The sequence below is a fragment of the Eurosta solidaginis genome, chromosome 2, assembly GCF_040869045.1.
Source record: "Eurosta solidaginis isolate ZX-2024a chromosome 2, ASM4086904v1, whole genome shotgun sequence".
Classification (NCBI taxonomy): Eukaryota; Metazoa; Arthropoda; class Insecta; order Diptera; family Tephritidae; genus Eurosta; species Eurosta solidaginis.
The window spans coordinates 6,899,840-6,917,464 of NC_090320.1; the positions used below are offsets into that span (position 1 = coordinate 6,899,840).

General features: G+C 36.4%; 1 protein-coding gene across 3 annotated transcripts in view; it reads left to right on the forward strand.

Moving 5' to 3' along the window:
* Nucleotides 1-528: 528 nt before the first annotated feature.
* Nucleotides 529-17,625, forward strand: part of Cht10 (Chitinase 10) — a 29,949-nt gene continuing 12,852 nt past the window's right edge. Inside the window, exon 1 of one of the 3 annotated variants that reach the window (XM_067764216.1) lies at nucleotides 529-1,020. The gene's annotated coding sequence lies outside the window, so the exon portion shown is untranslated. Of the gene's footprint in view, nucleotides 1,021-9,085; nucleotides 9,149-9,191; nucleotides 9,474-17,625 lie in introns of those variants that run through there. The other 2 variants (XM_067764218.1, XM_067764217.1) reach the window with 2 other exon arrangements.

The window sequence follows — 17,625 nt, forward strand, 5'->3', positions numbered from 1 at the left end:
CCATCGATTACATATATGTATGTAGACTTACAAAGAAATTTATATGCATATATAAATATGTATACACTGTAATGAACTTGTCTTCCTTACTTGTAGTTTCTTTGACGCTCTTTATTCACAACTTGTTATCCTCAGATTTAGCAGACAACGGGACCGTTATCATCGCAGCTTGATTTGTAGCTTTGTTTTATAAAATTATATTTTTTTTCCGTTTTTTTCCGTATGCAAGTGATTTTTGCGACAGTGGATCGAGCAGTATTTGCATACAACTTGTTGCTGTTGTACACATTGTCGTTGGTTGTTATCGGTTGGTTTTATAAAATCCCACTTTTCTTTTGTTTTTGTTGTCATTTCATTTTAATCTTTATTTTTTTCTCCACATTTCTTTTTCCCCACACAACATTTTGTTTTGCATACTTCCAGTGCTAGAATTTCTTATTGTTTTTATTATTTCTCTTCGCACTCGCGCGCATCCAACTGCGTTATGTATAAAAAGCCAGCGCCACTTTCACCTCAGAATCAGTTGGATTCTTACGCGCGCTTACGCGTTTTATTTTCTACACTGCATTGGATGCCTCTAAATATTCGAAACTATTTCATATGCAAATAATTTTTTTTTGGAAATAGTTATGCTTACATCAACTTCTTCGATTTCCATTTGTTCTATTGTTTAGCTGCTGTGCTGAGTGCTTAAACGTTGTGAATTTCAATTGCTCAGCTAAAGTTGCGTGTCATTTGTTGCAACGTGCTTTTTGAATTACAAATTTACTGCTTGCGAGCGCATAAAAAATGTGTCACTATTAAGTCTGGCTAATTGTTGGTGTCGGCGTTAGCCGCATAAAATTATTGAATACATAGAATTGTTAAGAAAAAAAGTGTGGCAGTGCGAAATACTTTAAAGAAAAGTGTTTAAAATACAAAAAACAAAAATCATTGCAAATAAAGTGGATTAATTTATTTTTTATGCTTTTTTGTGGATACCAATGGCATGCTAATGCAGTCTGGCGTTGTGACTAAAATGTGAGTTGTTTTAACAAATATTTTAATCAGGTTATGTTAGGTTAGGTTAGGGTGTAGCTGCCCTGATAAGGATAGCTCACTTGGACAACACGAATGTCCGTTATGATACCACATACACCAAAAATAACGGTGACTTAGATCTCGCTACTTAGAGAATCGTTGGGTAGCAACAATAAAGCTCCGAATGATACCGATCTCAACTTTGTATAAATCCTCGGGAGATCCAAGTGAGTCGCGACCGAAGTACTTTCGCCTAGTTCTGGCAAAAGCTGGGCAATCAAGCATAAAGTTATTTGGTGATTCTACCTCATCATCCTCCATATAGCTGCAGGAGGATGGAGTTTCCAGTATATATATTTTGATCAACTTGATGCACAAAAAACTGGGAGTTCCTGAGTTGATGGAAGATAGTACAAGTTGCCTACTCATTTGTACACAACTTGCTACAATTACACGAAATTTTATATGCAACTCAATGTGGATGAACTTTTTAATGTTCGTTTCCCAATATTTTTGTGTATTTTACAAAAATCTCAAAAAAGTTGTAGTTTGTAGCCATATGCGTGTGTATATGTGAGTACTACTTCGGCTGATGATTACATGTGTTTGTGAGTTGCCTTGTATGTATGTGTATAAATGATGATTGATTTGTTTAGAGTGCAGCTTGCTTTATTGTTGTTGTGCGATCGGTGTTAATGGTCCTTTGTTGGATATAGATCAAGTACGTGCCGATAACAAGCAGAAACAAGCCCGACCATCTCGGGAACGATTTAATATGAGCACATATGGCCACCATGGAATTAGGGGTCGCCAGAGCCACGGCTTCTAAAAAAACAGGATTAACCACGGGTGGGTGAGGTTGACAGTTGGGTTGAAGAAGCTATAAATTGCGCTGGCAACCCCTTGAAAGTGTTACGCTACACAATCGCTTGAATCATTTGGGTATTTTAGTCGCCTATTACGGCAGGCATACCGCTTAAAAGGTGGACCACAAATTATCTGGGTGGCCGGAAGGCATTGGTGCAATTTAAAAAACGAAACATCAAAACCAAGAAGAATTAAACAAGGGGTGCCACAGGGTGGTGTCCTATCCCCACTTTTGTTTAACTTCTACATATCAAAGCTACCTTCGCCACCAGAAGGAGTTACTATCGTTTCCTACTCCGATGACTGCACAATAATGGCCACAGGCCCAGAACCACAGATCGATGAGCTTTGTAACAAAATAAACGGCTACCTCCCTGATCTCACCAGTTTTTTCAAAATACTTAAATTTTTACCAAAAGAAACAACAAAAACTAGGTTAATATATTCCAATGCAAAGAAAGACCAAAGCAAAGATGCTGCTACAACAACAAGAGTTACGATTATGTTAATTAAGCAGTTGGTTGTCCCTTAATTTGATGTCACTTAATTTGAATTATGAATGAGATAAATCGCATAAACAAACACTCAAAATGAACAACAAAAGAAACCACAAATAAGGAGTTATGAACAGAAGTATGGTGTACATTTCTTAAAAGCAGTAGAAATTAGCATTAAAGTTGCCATTCTTTTTTATAATTTTGCTCCTGCACTCAAGAGGTTATTGAACTTTGGTAAATAATCTCTTTTATATTTGATTCAGAGAGTTTATGCATTCTGAGTTTTTTCCATTTGTTATGCAAATATTGCTATAATCTAAATTATGTATTAAAATTAACTGAATTCATAAACATTAGCTACATCAATGAGTTTCTTTCTAAAGATTTGTCTGTCAAAAAATGTGTGAGCTAATTTTTTATATTTTTTGCTCTGGCGCATTCTTAACTGAATAGTTTCAAAGGCTTTGTATTGTTAAACCAATTTCACACAGACGGTTAATGAAACAGTCAATTTTTTTTACATTGAGGCCCACTTGAAGAGCTTGCCGTTCTGCAAGTAAGCCTAAAGGCCTTATTGAACTCAACCTGCCATACAAATTAAACATTCTTAATTATCTCATTACCGCTTTATTGCATGTCTAAAATAAAGTAAAAAAAATAAATTTAAGGCGCGATAACGTCTGAAGACATTTTAGGCCGAGCTTCTCTTCCAATTTGCGTCGTGCTCCTTTGAATTTTTCCTACAAATTGGCGGGACGGGACCAACTTTTATGCAGACTCCGAGCGGCATCTGCAAGCAGATGAGTTTTCACTGAGAGCCAAACACTGCCGAGTGGGGTCGCGCTTCGAAAAATTTCCTTCTAATTGAAAAAATTTGTATGTTGCTTTGCCCGGAGAGTGAACCCAGGATCTTCGGTGTGGTAGGCGGAGTACGGTACCATCACAACACGGCGGCCAGTATTTTCAATAATGAACGACAGAAAAAAACAACAACAGATACAACATCCGTGAATAGTTACGCATCCATTTTGTTATGATTTTTTTTAAAGTTAAAAAGAAAAAGATGCTATCCATTTTAACTAGTTTTTATATAAAGCATACATACAATACAGGAAAAATTAATTAATTCACTAAACAAAATTGTCATTTCAAGTCTCAGTGTGAAATTGATGGTGGGACGATTTTCTGCAGAAGGCTCTTGTTGTGAATGCTCTCTAAGGTACTAGTATGCGATAGCTTCTGGTGATGTAGTGGCATTTCTTCTAAAATGATCATAGAACTGTCTAATTTGTTATACTCATGACCTAGCCAAAGAAGCCTTTGAATGTTGATTCGTTGCACTATGTTCATATCTGTGTAAAGCTAACACAGGTCATAATTAAACCTCCTTTGACATACACCGTTGTCATCACACCAACGATCATCACATATTCGCTCGACACCGTCCAAGATATCGAGCTATAAATCCGAACAGGTATGATGGAGACTTTTTGAACAGTGATTTTTCTTTCAATTATCTACTATTTGTGGCGGCCACCGTGGTGTGATGGTAGCGTGCTCCGCCTACCACACCGTATGCCCTGGGTTCACACCCCGGGCAAAGCAACATCAAATTAGAAATTAGGTTTTTCAATTAAAAGAAAATTTTTCTAAGCGGGGTCGCCCCTCGGCAGTATTTGGTAAGCGCTCCGGGTGTATTTCTGCCATGAAAAGCTCTCAGTGAAAACTCATCTGCCTTGCAGATGCCGTTCGGAGTCGGCATTAAACATGTAGGTCCCGTACGGCCAATTTGTAGGGAAAAGCAAGAGGAGCACGACGCAAATTGGAAAAGAAGCTCGGCCTTAGATCTCTTCGGAGGTTATCGCGCCTTACATTTATATTTTATCTACTATTTGTCCACTCAATCTTGCATTAATATTCGTCAACAGCAGCGTGCGCCAATTTGCGAATTTTTCAATTATTTCCTTGATAACAGCAAATACTCAGACTAGTCCCTCTCCACCACAAGACCCACTTTTTTAGCCTCTTTATCCAATTTAGAGAAAACAATAATTATGGCATATGCCTGAAATTTTACACTCTTATAAAGATAGGCGATCTCGTTTAGTTTTCAATGGCTGGCGGAAGTGGTCCTCCTAAGACCTTACAGAATTAGTGGTATTGCTCCACGCCGCTTCACAAAGCCTTATAATCTTACAGGGAACTCAAATTCAGTTAGCTATATCAGGACCCTCTTCGTGAGTTTTCTTCTCTCGCAGAATACGCTATGTATAACTTTATAGGCGGCATTAGGCAGTCTGACTCTGCGGAAATTGAAGCGGCTTGCGGTATCGCTTTTATTGTAGGTTGGGAAGATTATACTGTAACGAATTTGGTGAAATTCCACTTATTCCAAACCTGCTAACGTTCGAATCGCTAAACTGTTGAATAAATAACTCCAATATTTAATAAAGCAAAATGGTCTTTATTAGACTACTTTGAGAGTACTTCACAATTACTCTTACTTCACAACTAATTTCGTGTTTAAATCAAACTGCTTAGTCATGCCTCAGCTTGCGCTGCTTTTATACTCTCCGTTTCCTCGTTCACCCATTTCTCCTAAGGTGTAGTAATTTCGTGAACTTCATGCTTGGTTACCAGCCATATGCATGTATATTTGTAGTTTGTAGCCATATCGGTGTGTATATGTGAGTACTACTTCGGCTGATGATGACATGCGTTGAATATCTCTCTGCTGCCTTGTATGGATATGTGTACATGATGATTGATTTCTTTACGTACATACGAGTGGCTGCTTAGTATCGGCTTAGTGATGCTAATATTCGTCACAATACATTCATTCTAATTTGGATGCATATGCTCGAGGCATTGGAATTTCTTTCAGGGCAGATTTTAGCACAATCATCATCACTTATTGGCGCTTAGCCACCTAAACGATTCTGCTTGCCTAGTTATCCCTGGGAATAGATACCGACATTTCGGAACATCAATAGAGATCAAGTCTTCTCCCACATAACTTTTTGATCCCGGTGGCGGTGTCGCTATTCCTCTATTCCAAATGACTTGTGATAATTTTTTTTGTGGCGTATCTGCTTTTTCAATTATGTGTAACATAAACAAAACATTATTATCAAAGTACACATTGGAAAGTTTATATTTTCATTGTTTAAACTCCAACACAGAAATGGGAATGACCAAAAGCGCGGAAGTTTAATGACCTCAAGCAAAATCTGTCAAAAAATTTGGAGTATATAAACAACTGTGTGACCGAGATTTCCAAAAAAAAAAAAGATTACTTTGATTTATGTTAAATAGATGTCAATAGAAGAGATAATTTTACCTTGTTTAGACTTTCGTCTGAGTTGAATTTAAGAATTTGGTATGACAAGAAAGGAATTAAAGCTTGACCCATTTTTACGTACGTAAATTTAGAAGATGGAAGGTGGTATTCGATAGTTTAGATAAGAATCTAATCAAAAAAAAGTTTAAGGGATTAAGTTCACACACTGTCAACTATTAGCAAATGCATATACATAAATATGTATGTAATGTTTATGAGATTTAACTTAATTATAAATTTTATTTCCGCTTTCTTAGAATTTAATCGGCTTAAGGCGAGAATATCACCTGGTTTTACTTTCTGTGTAACTTTCACTCTGTAAATTTACAAACAACATATGTTCTGATTTCATTAATAATTGGGCCTTCCAAAATAGTAATGCTGTCTCATAACGTTTACTGAGTTAATGCATGTGGGTTTTTCCGTGTATTCGATTTGAGATGTAACTCTCGCTTCAGTTAATTCGTTTTGCGATCTTGGCGTAAATTTTAACTCATCTTTTACTTTTGGTAACCATGTTAACTTTTTCATACCAAAAGCTTATACCAAAAATTCTGTACCATGCCTTAGCGCGTTTAAAGCTAGAATATGCTTCAATCATCTGGAATCCGATATACTCTTCAATCTCTACACTTTGACAATCCCCTGCCATCCCACAATGATACATGTATACTTTTAAATGTCTTGCCACTTGAAGTCAGGCGTTTTGTTCAAAACTGACTGTTCAGAACTTCTTGGGTAGTTGACTTTCAATGTCCGTAACAGAGCTCTTCGCTTTCACAGTACATTCTGTGTTGAAGTGCTGCGTTCGAATTACTTCAGCTTTGGACATATTCTAAGAGGACTTGCAAAATTTTATCGCCTATACAGCAGTCTTGATTTGGACTTTGCCATGCCTAGATCTGTGTTTAAGTCACGCATTGAGTCTTATTACTTATCTCAGTAAATATTATATTGAGTCCGTAGTGTTACCAGAAGTTTGTTTTAACGACCAAACTGAAAACCCCTATCAAAAGCCAGGACCTATGTTATAAAATAACTTCGTCCTCTTGGCAAATTCTAGATCTGAAAGCTGTATCACTCCTATTAGTTGGTGTCTTAGCGCGGGGAACGAGCATAAAACGTGCTCGGTCGATTTTTAACATTAATTATATTATTACAAAATTGTTGAAATACTGATTCAAACTTATATAAAGTAAACGAATTTGCGAATAATTTGATGCAGTTGGATTGTTCCCGTTTTGCACCAAACGAAACCGGCAAAAATTATATTTTGTTTTAATAGTTTGTCCACAGCTTTTTGTCATTTTTTAATTTCTGGATGCTTTTGGGCAGCTCTCAAATAGCTTATGGACGAAACTGGTGATATATCGTACCATACTTTCGCGACACGTTCCCTAAACTCCCGCATGCCCTTAGGATGATTAGCTCAATTCGCTAGCTGGCGTTTTAGAAAGCTCCTTAAGTTTTCGATCGGGTTCATAAACGTGGCTGTGGAGGCCTCTCCAGTGTGCTAAACTTTTGAGACCCCCATTCATTTCGTACCAATTTGGAGGTATGTTTCGTATTTAAAAATGATTTTGTCCACACTATAGCGAAACATGGCCACTGCAACTGTCAAACTCGTTTGCAAAATATTGAGAAACGACAACTTTCAATTTCTACAGCACGACCTACCTCAAAATAGTGTAATACAACCCCGAGTCAACATAAAACATCACTTCGTTGTGTTTAATTGCACCTGTTGTATTGGACCGATACCAAACCGCACATCGCAATGGAAACGGGTTATGTTGATCTCATTTAATATTAATAATATTAAAAATAGTGTAACGAACTTAGGGAAATTCCGCTTATTTGAAACCTTTTGCTAACGTTCGAATCGCTTAACTGTTGAATAAATCACTCCAATATTCTGTATTGCAAAATGGTCTTTATTAGACTACTTTGGGAGTATTACAATTATACTTCACACTTATACTTCACTTCGCAACTGATAGCGTGTTTAAATCAAACTGGTTAGTTATACTCAGCTTGTGCTGCTTTTATACTTTCTGTTGCCTCGCCAGCATATTTCTCCAAAGCTCTAGACGTTTCACCTTCCAGAATCTCCGGCTTGGTTACCAGCGATAAACATGTATATTTGCAGTTTATGCCATTCTCATAGTCATTTGCGTGTGTATGTGTCAGTAACTACTTCGGCCGATGACTACATGTGTGTGTGTGAGAGATATCTCTTCGTCGCCTTCTATGTATGTGTATAAATGATGATTTATGTGTTCATGTACACCAGTGCGCTCCCAATAGCAATATATGTTTACAGTAATAAAAATATTGTAATTGCTCGTTTTACTGACCGCCCCAATATCCAGACACTTGTGTTTATTGTAAAAGCGATATGCTTTCCTTTGGTATGGACTGCTTATTGCAATTTAAAGACCTGCTAATATATCGGTCCCCGCGTATCCTTCACAATAGAGTTGCCTGACAATGTAGTTCGTCAGCCATTAAGCTTAAAAGGAATGGCGATGAGACCAACCTGTGAGTAGTTATTCAGAATTCGTCTCTCCTTGTGCGAACTGGAACATATATCCAGAATCTTATACGCCACTGCGCTTTTCTACTCTTAAGTGCTTTACTAGCACTATTGCGGCGTCTACTGTGGACCGATTTCTTTATATCTAAGAGGACACAAAGCACTACCTCTGAATTTTTTTGTTTTGTTGATTTTCCGACAGGGTGGATAAATGATGTATATTGGAACGATTTTCCGTCATCCCTTGTCAAATATGGTTTCGAGACAAACGAAAATCATTCCAATATACATCACTACCTCTGAACATTGGATGCTATTTCTGGATTTCTGTGGTCTGGTGATTCAGGGTGACCTAAATATATCGCAACTTTAAGGAAAGTACTAGATATCAGTTTTACAGCTGGATTAATATCTCTTGGTACTTTTACAGAAGGTTTAAATTCAAGTTTCATTTGTTATTTTAATATAATATTTTTTTACTACTAGATATATCTTTTGTTCGATTGCATACAATTTAGTGGTAGGAAAGCTTTCATCGTACGTTTTTCTGGCTTTTACTTATACATATGTATGTATTAGAAAGGTTACACCTACATACATACGTATCAAAACATTCAAATCTATACAAACATAAATATTTGCATGAAACTCCAGCTGATATGCCTGTGGTCAACCATGATTTCAATAATGCCATCATCAGACTGTTAAACAATACCGTAGCTGTATTGCATATCAATTAACTTTCAATCAGCGCCTATGGAAGCAACGATATCTGCTCAGATATTACTGAATTTCCACTCATATCCTCAGTTCAAATTGCGCTATCAATGAATACGCGCGTGTCTGGTCAATATTTCGTAATTTCTTTTCCTTTTGTACAAAGTACAAGTAAGCGTGCTAAAAGCTTCAAAAAATTGGCATATGTATTTTAATTGAAACATTAGAATTATTTTGGAACTCTTTAATCTGGCACGTTTTTATTCGCAATTCATTTATTCGTGTGTTATATTTTAATTTTATTGTTTACGTGTATAACCGGAAGACGATTTACTGATGAATGTTTTCAAATCACGTTCTTGCTCGTGGGTGTAATGATCGGGATACAATGTGAAGTTACAAGAAAAATTATGCGAATAATAAAACTGAAATACATATCGTTGGATTTTATTCAATACTCATCATCAGAAATTTAAACGAATATGTGTTTTAGATGGTAAAATGATCTCTGTTTCACACTTCATTTTTGACATTAATGCCAGCTTAACTGTGAATTCATACAAATAGCGAATGTTTGAAAAAATGTTCATAATGGTATCCACTTCAGAGTGAAATATCATCCTATTTCGGCTGCCTTCTCGAAAACGCCTTACCTGAGCTCAAATTCAATACATTTTGACATGAATTGGGGTGTTTATATAAAGAGATTCTGAGATAGGGCGCACATAGGTAGATTTTAGACATTTAGGCGGCCATAATTGAATTTCCGTTAGTTGCCACAATTACAAAAAAAAGCACTCCCGCAGCTTAAGAATAGACAGGGGAACAATAATTCTACCCCTTCCCACCCATCGCATACCTGGCGTTAGCTGCCAAGTAATCGGAATTTAGCTATTTCTAAAACGCGTGTTATGGTTTTTTTTTTTTTTTTTAACTATGTGAAATTGAATATTTTAACGTGCATATTTTAAGTTTTAAGACAATTGAATTGAGTAATTGTGATGGATCCTGATATTTCAGGTAAATTCTAACATTATTAATGGTGTTTGTGATTTTTAGAAGTTATAAATTGATAAGGAACCTATTTTATTTAGGATGTTAACAAATTTTTTTTTTATTTTTGGTTTTCAAAACCAGTTTTGTTATGTTTCCAAGTTCATCCAAGTGAAAATTAGTTTTGAACATGGTACTTGGCACAATTAGCTTGCCAACTACATTAAATTTAGCTGCAGATAGGGAGTTAGATAGAGAGTTTGATATACCCTTGTTGCTGTACAACAAGAAAAATAGCCTCACTGCGCAGAATTTTTTTAGTGTTACACAGTGTAATATCTATTTTTTTAATATAACCAATTAATTACACAAATTATTATAATTTTTCATTTAATAAACAGTTTTAAGAAGATATAGGTAATAAAATATTTTTGGCCGCCTAAAACTTGAAAATCTACCTATCGTTTTTGAAACGGCAGCAGAGATAGGGTGAAATTTCGCTCAGCAGTCGATATACCTACAAAAACTAATATAATTTTTGTTACTAATATATTGAAAAAAGCTGATAGTTTATTCCATGGTTTACAAGGTAAACCCGCTCTCTCTTATACCTGGTGGATGTTTTTATCATGGCTTATTCAATAAACAAAATTTTCATTTACATTAGGCAGTTGCAACAAAATAAACAAAAGACTTAAGAAAGGAACTTGATGTTTGTCAGTGTCTGTTCGCTGTACTAAGGCATTGCAAAAAACATACTTGTAACGGTAAAACGAAGATAAATATTGCAATGCTCGTACAAAAGCAAACGTGCAAAAACAAATAAAAACAAGTAAGGAAGGTTAAGTTCGGGTGTAACCGAACATTACATACTCAGTTGAGAGCTATGGTGACAACATAAGGGAAAATAACCATGTAGGAAAATGAACCGAGGGTAATCCTGGAATATGTTTGTATGACATGTGTATCAAATGAAAGGTATTACAGTGTATTTTATGAGGGAGTGGGCCATAGTTCTATAGGTGGACGCCATTTAGGGATATAGCCATAAAGGTGGATCAGGGTTGACTCTAGAATGCGTTTGTACGATATGGGTATCAAATTAAAGGTATTAATGAGAGTTTTAAAAGGGGTAGTTGTATATGTGAAGGCGTTTTCCAGATATCGACCAAAATGTGGACCAAGGTGACCAGAACATCACCTGTTGGATACCTCTAATTTATTTATATATGTAATACCTGTCAAGATTTTAAGGGTTTTTTATTTCGCCCTGCAGAACTTTCTCATTTCCTTCTACTTAATATGGTAGGTGTCACAACCATTTTATAAAGTTCTTTCTAAAGTTATATTTCGCGTCAATAAAACAATCCAAGTACCTTACCATGTTTCATCCCTTTTTTCGTATTTGGTATAGAATTATAGCATTTTTTTCATTTTTCGTAATTTACGATATCGAAAAAGTGGGCGTGGTCATAGTCGGATTTCGTTCATTTTTCATACCAAGATAAAGTGAGTTCAAGTAAGCACGTGAACTAAGTTCATTAAAGATATGTCGATTTTTGCTCAAGTCATCGTGTTAACGTCCATGCGGAAGGACAGACGGACGACTGTGTATAAAAACTGGGCGTGGCATCAACCGATTTCGCCCATTTTCACAGAAAACAGTTAGCATCATAAAATCTATGCCTACCAAATTTCAAAAGGATTGGTTAATTTTTGTTCGACTTATGGCGTTAAAAGTATCCTAGACAAATTAAATGAAAAAGGGCGGAGCCACGCCCATTTTGAAATTTTCTTTTATTTTTGTATTTTGTTGCACCATATCATTACTGGAGTTGAATGTTGACATGATTTACTTATATACTGTAAAGATATTAAATTTTTTGTTAAAATTTTACTTTAAAAAAATTTTTTTTTAAAAGTGGGCGTGGTCCTTCCCCGATTTTGATAATTTTTATTAAGCGTACATATAGTAATAGGAGTAACGTTCCTGCCAAATTTCATCATGATATCTTCAACGACTGCCAAATTACAGCTTGCAAAATTTTAAAATACCTTCTTTTAAAAGTGGGCGGTGCCACGCCCATTGTCCAAAATTTTACTAATTTTCTATTCTGCGTCATAAGCTCAACTCATCTACCAAGTTTCGTCGCTTTATCTGTCTTTTGTAATGAATTATCGCACTTTTTCGGTTTTTCGAAATTTTCGATATCGAAAAAGTGGGCGTGGTTATAGTCCGATATCGTTCATTTTAAATAGCGATCTGAGATCAGTGCTCAGGAACATACATACCAAATTTCATCAAGATACCTCAAAATTTACTAAATTTATCGTGTTAACGGACTGACGGACGGACGGACGGACATGGCTCAATCAAATTTTTTTTTCGATCCTGATTATTTTGATATATGGAAGTCTATATCTATCTCGATTCCTTTATATATGTACAACCAACCGTTATCCAATCAAACTTAATATACTCTGTGAGCTCTGCTCAACTGAGTATAATAAAGCAGTAAATATTTTGTTTGCAACAATCAATCAAAATGTGGCAGGAGTTGTTTGGGAACATAAACAATTAATCATATAATATACATACATATGTATGTACATATGTATATAAATATGTAGTGGAGGAGCCAGTGACACACACTAATTCAGCCTTTGCAATAACCTTATAATATACGCATAAGTATTTGCATTGCAATCACTGCAAAACTCACACATACATACATACATAAAGATATTGCATATAAAATGTGACTAAAATTGTTTTATAAAGAAATTCACTTCCCGATTTATCAGCGCCTTAAAGCGAGAAGTATTTTTACTAAATATTTACATACAAATTTATTATTTTCATGTACACATGCTTATATATATGTATATGTACAATGTATGAATATTTGTTTTGTCTGTCTTTTGACTCATATGCGTATTAATTTGTATGCAGGACACGCACAATGGCGGCTTCCCTTGTACGTCAAGCGATTGTATTGTATTGGAGATTGTTGTTTTTTTTTGTGTAATTGTACGCTGTAAATACATAGATACTTAATTATTACAAAGATGACACAAAATGTTCTTGGGAATTTGTTTATATGCAAGGAATAAAAGTCAGTAGGCAATTTTTCATAAAAGAGAGATTTGATTTTGACCTTAAAGCAAAAATTACCGTCGAGACAATGCAATAAGAGGCAATGTAGGCAATGTGTAGCGACGAAAGTAGACATTGATGAGCTAAAACAAAGAGTAGGGGTTCAAATTGAACACCTAAAGGCTGAAAATGGCGAAGTTAAAGCTGAGTTGGCGCAGATTAGACGTGAGCGGGAAGTATCTAGATAAATCTGACTTAAGTCTCTTGATGAACGGAAGAAGCATGAAAAACGTGGTTCCAAGTAATATGCCAAACGAAGGCTCACCTAAGGCGGCGGTTCAAGCTTTATGCCGGTATAAGCTAAACTTGAAGCATATACAGGGCCGGGTGGCGCGTAGACTATATTTAAATAAAAATAAAATAGGCGTAATTGCGGAATTTTCTTCAGCGGAGATGGCTAGCGAGGTACTTAAAAATGCAAAAAAAACTGTCCGGGTCCTCAATATATATTGAAAAATAGCTGACTGCAGAAAAACAGCAGCACGAGAAAGTTCTACTCCGATTAAAAACTGATCTATCGAAGCTTGACCCCTCGTATAAAATCTTTGTGAGAAACGACTCTATGTGTGTGAATCAGAGGTGGATGGCGTTTAACACGAACAAAGTTTTAATGTCTGATGGTCAGCCAGCTGAGGTTGTGCTTCGTAGCTTCTATGGCGAAAACCTACGCAGTATAGATATTACATACCATGGTATATTGAAGAGGATGGTTTCAAAAAACTAGTCGTGGGCACTCATGGGTAGAGGGTCCAGTGTTGGCCAAATTTATATCAAAATTGTTTCTTATAATGTAGCGAATTTACGCAGTAAGCTTAAGTTCAATAACTTTTTTACGTATATTTATTCTTTTGATGTTTTCTTTTTGTTTGAAACACATGTAGTTTCTGAGGACAAATCAAGATTTTCTCACCTTTTTAAGGAATACGTTTTACATTGGGTAGATGCTGTTAAGACACATAAAGCTGGTCGCGCTAGTGGTGGGTGTCTATTTGGTTACAAAAGGTGTTTAGAATCTTTTTACAAAATACAGTTTCATAGCGTCTCTGATTGTGTTGTACTTTCTGTCAATTTCCATGAGAATACATGGTTTATCCCCCAGTACCTGAATTGTAACAAGTGGTGTGATGATTTTATACATTTGGAAAATTTACTAGTTAGCCAAAATCCGACCTCGTTTTGTATTCTTGGTGAATTAAACGCGAGAGTAGGTAAATTGCAAGATATAGACATAAACTTAGTGTCTGGGATGCCTGGGGTTTCGGAAAGCAGAAAGTCAAAAGACGTGGTCATTGATGCAAAAGATAAAATAGTTCTGGGTTTAGTCGAAGAGGTTGGCGGGGTTATCTTAAATGGAAGGCTAGCTGGTGATATGACTGGTGAATTTATGTTTTGCGGTGTTGTTGGTGGTTCGGTTATAGATTACGCCATATGCTTCGTCGATCTTCTCTCGGCAGTTAAAAATTTGTCAGTGGATAAAAAGGAATTTTCAGATCATATGCCGCTTTGCATTCATTTCGAGGTTTCCGTGAAGGAAAGTAATACTCCCGTAAACTTATGTCCCACGAAGATACCGTGGAAGCAGATGCATGCGCAAAGGTATCCCAGTCTTATCAGCTCAATGCCCATGTGTGATTTTGCTAATACAGATGATGAAAATGACGTTGTGGTATATACTTTGACAAATAAAATAAAAACTGCTGCAGCAGATAGTTGCAAGAAATCCAACTTTATTCTGGAACAGGTGTGGTTTGACAGCCAATGTTTTAAGGTGCACAAAAAGATGTTGAAACACTTAGATGAACTTAGGTCAAGTGGTACTGAAGAGGGTCGTGGGTTATATATTGCAATACGTTCTAGTTATTTCAAGCTCTGCGCTCAGAAAAAGTTAGAATATAAATGTAAGGAAATTGACTTAATAAATACTGGCAGACACTCGGAAGACTGGTGGAAGGTTGCTAACTCATTAAAAAACCGTCCTCTCAGTGTGACTGGCAATTTGGCGTTGAGCGATTTTTACAATTATTTTAAGATTCTGCTGTCGGATGCAAATGAAGTTCCTTGCATGCACTGGGCGTTACCTTCGGTGATCGAACCTTTTCTCGATGCTCCTTTTGAGCCCCGTGAGCTGCAGCTGGTTCTAAAAGGTTTAAAAGACAACAAGGCTCCCGGTCAAGATCGTATCTGTTATGAGTTTTACAAGTTCGCACCAGAGTCTCTTAACTGAGCTTCTTGCTTTGTTCAACATAATATTTTTAAAGAAGCAAATTCCTCAATCGTTTCGTAACTCTATCATAGTTGCCCTTTTCAAATAGGGTGAACCCCATCTTCCATCCAATTACAGGGGGCTATCACTGCTTGATTCAATATACAAAATTTTCGCTGGTTTGCTTCTGAGCCGCGACAATGATTGGCTTGATGGTAACAATATAATTTCTGAATTCCAGGCGGGTTTCCGTAAAGGCTATTCTACAATGGAAAATTTGGTTAATTTAACTAGTATAGTTCAGTTAAACTTTGGTGCGAGGAAGAAAACTTTCAACTCTGCCACTGTCTTACAGAAAAATATAAATGAGCTTTACGTGTATAGTACGCAGTGGGGTTTGAGAGTTAACCTAGCCAAATCTAAAATATTAGTGTTCAGGGAATGTAGCAGATGTCCTTCTTTCCGTTGGTCTTATGGTAACGAGTTTATTGAGATTATACATGACTAGAAGTATCTGGGAGTTCTCTTGAATTACAAACTATCCTTTACAAAGCACCTCGAGGCAAAACTAGCTGAGATTAAAACAGCGATAAATGCTATCTGGTCAAAATACATAACTAACCCTCGCATTTGTATCTCAAATAAGATGAACATTTTCGAGGCAGCATGTAGGTCCATTATGTTTTATGGTGCGCAAGTCTGGGGTGTTGATAAGTTTGAATGTGTAGAGAAACTTCTCCGCTTCTTTTTAAAAAAGTTAATTTTTTTACTAGCTTAAACACCAAACTATATGTTACACCTTGAATCAGGTTTATCGTCGTTATTCAGTCACACCTTACGCATTCACATGCCGATAGTTCTTTTCAGTCGTCACATGATCTTTACTCCGACTTGCCCCCTATGTACTCTACCTATTTTAACGATGAGTATTCTGCGTACGCCAAAAGTCTGATTTTCTGAGGAAGGGGTGGCTTGCTAAATCTTAATGATCGATGTTTTAAAAATGTTTTTTTCCAAAAACTGTTCTATGTGCATTTTATGTGTAGCTGAAGACACCTATCACTATATTGGGATATGTCCTATATATAAAGACATACGGTTTAATTGTTTTGGTGAGAAAGTTTTAGATCTGCGTGGTAAATATCCTTAAGGGTTATAACTATATTTCACTCTTTGTTTATATAAGAAATTGCCTTAAGTATAGAGAACTTATTGTCAACGAATTTTCCTAAATGAGTTGTTTAGTTATAAGTGATATTAAGACACATAACATTTATTGTTATTGTATGGAATCTTTATTTATTTTTATATATTTATAGTTTAATTCATTTTGCTTTACTTTTGTAATAACTAGTTGAAAGAAAACAAATAAATCACTACACTACACATTACAATTTGACCGTTGCGTAACAAGTCATTGACGCCAATTCAGAGCACGTAGCGAAATCAAGTCTGCCTCCAACTATCTCTTCCAGACCAGTTTTCCCGTTCCGCCCTTCCCCTGCTTCCAAATACTGGGTTTGAAAGGAATACTTTCTGGACTTCGTATAATATGATGTAGTCAGCGAAGCCTTTGGGTTTTTATTCTTTGCACTGTGTTTATATATGCGTAAAGCTCATGCAGCACATTATTATACCTCCTTCGATAGTCGGCGCAGAGGCGTCATTGACCGCACCATCACATCCTCTCTGGACATGTATGATAACAAAAATTAATGAACGTTATTTCTGTTCGCTAAGGGAGAACTTTGTCATTTGCCTTCCTAAGCCAAACTAGCACATATTGGCAAGAGTTATTCTTCGAGTTGGCGCTGGTTCCCAGATATATGAATATCCGTCAAGAGTGACGCGCATGTTAATGCGCGATTCTTCTGGTCCTCATTCACCGCAATTCTTGCATTTTATTGCCTCTTCATCCAATCCAGAAAAAGCACAGCATACGGCCAATGATGACAATATCATCAGAATACACCAAACATTGAAATTTTTAGCAATAGATTATTACAAACAGTGTTGGCCGTCTAACAAGACGCGTCAGTCGATTTTTCGTTGAGCTAATTTGTGCGAATTAGTAACACCAAAGGAGCTTAAATAGTTTTCCACTGGGTCCCTCCAGCGGTGTGGTGGTTACCCTCTTCATCAGCTTCCCTAGGCGGCTTCCGATAAGAGTACTATTTGGCCAGAGCCTCATCTTCCATTCGCACAGCAATGACTTATGCTGCGTGACCGCTGTGTTTTAATTCGCTGGACTATGTTGGTGCCTGCATAAAGCTCGTACAGTTCATCATTATGTCT